The 1,273-nt window shown below is 49.0% G+C and overlaps 1 protein-coding gene across 3 annotated transcripts in view; it reads left to right on the top strand.

Annotated features, from left to right (window-relative positions):
• Positions 1-1,273, top strand: part of bcas3 (BCAS3 microtubule associated cell migration factor) — a 939,536-nt gene that overhangs the window by 636,897 nt on the left and 301,366 nt on the right. The window lies entirely within an intron of this gene.

Below are 1,273 nucleotides of genomic sequence, written 5' to 3'. Positions count from 1 at the left end.
AGCAGCAACCAATTGCAGACCGTGAATATTCTCAAGGCGGGACAGTGAAAGAAAGAAAAAAAGAGATCTTCTGCAGCACAGCTTGAAAGCCCCGCCCCTTGGCAGCCTTCTGCAAGCCCTGCCAGAGCTGCCAGGCAGCGCAATGCCAGCGACCTGAGCGACCGCTGGCGGTCATGACGCTTTTGGTGTGAATGCACATTAAGTCTATGAGACTTTCAGCATGAGTTTTTGGAGAGTGAATATACACCTTGCTGAATCGCCCATCTTCGCGCAGCCTCTGCTTTCTTCTCAGAACCGCCACTTTGACCTCTGTGGAGCCCAACTCTGCTTTAATGAGACCCGGTCCGCGTCCTCTGGGCTTCAGCCTCGCAACGTTAACCAGACTGGGCATAGGATCACATCTTAAACCCTCCGTCAGAAGCATTTTCACCCGTTCCTTCACATTTTTGCCCTCTTCAAAAGGCAGGCCGGCCACCATTATGGAAACTTCTGTATCAAATTTAGGTCTTTTCATCTTAATAGCATTTATATTTGCTTCCATCTGCTCAAACCGTGCTGCTATTATTCCAGCTTCTACATCCATACCGTCCCATATCTCTTTGGCTTTTCTTTCTATTTCTTGCTTAAAGGACAACTTCGGTATTTTTCAACCTGGGCTCTATTTCCCCATGTGTATGTGTGCGTATGATTCATGGGTACAACTCGTTCTAAAATTGGTTCAGTATTGAGGGAGGCGGATACAACCGGGAGCCGCGAAACGAGCTAAAATGGTAATGGGGGCAAATGCGTCCCGTATTAAAAATGCTTTTTTTTTTACCACTGACCGGTTCAGATCGCCAGTGCTATGAGTGCTATGAGTGGAGTCAGCTGTCAGTCAGTGTTGGAGCAGAGAGGGGGAGGGCTGCCCTGCTGGGTACTGTAAGTGAGTATGTGTGTATGAAGTGTGTGTGTTACGCTAGAAGAGTCAGAGTTTGGGACGGAGTCTTTTGCGTGCTACCCCTTGGAGTGTTACCAGAGTTTTTGGAGTGCTCAAATAAACAAGCCTTTTTCCCAAACGCAAGAACAGGATGTCGCGCAACACCCCGTACAGCTTTCATAGGCTGCCTTTGTCGGACGGCGAGATCTGAAGTTGTGGCTAGTTGTGCTACAAATGGATGCTAACACTCCTGTCCAGACACTGCGCCTTGCAGACCATCGGGTCTGCAGTGCTCACTTCTCCCAAGATGACTACTGCCAGCCGAAGAAGAGGAGACATCCAATCCCGAAACACCTC

The sequence above is a fragment of the Epinephelus moara genome, chromosome 2, assembly GCF_006386435.1.
Source record: "Epinephelus moara isolate mb chromosome 2, YSFRI_EMoa_1.0, whole genome shotgun sequence".
NCBI lineage: Eukaryota > Metazoa > Chordata > Actinopteri > Perciformes > Serranidae > Epinephelus > Epinephelus moara.
This window is presented reverse-complemented; position numbering and strand designations above follow the sequence as displayed.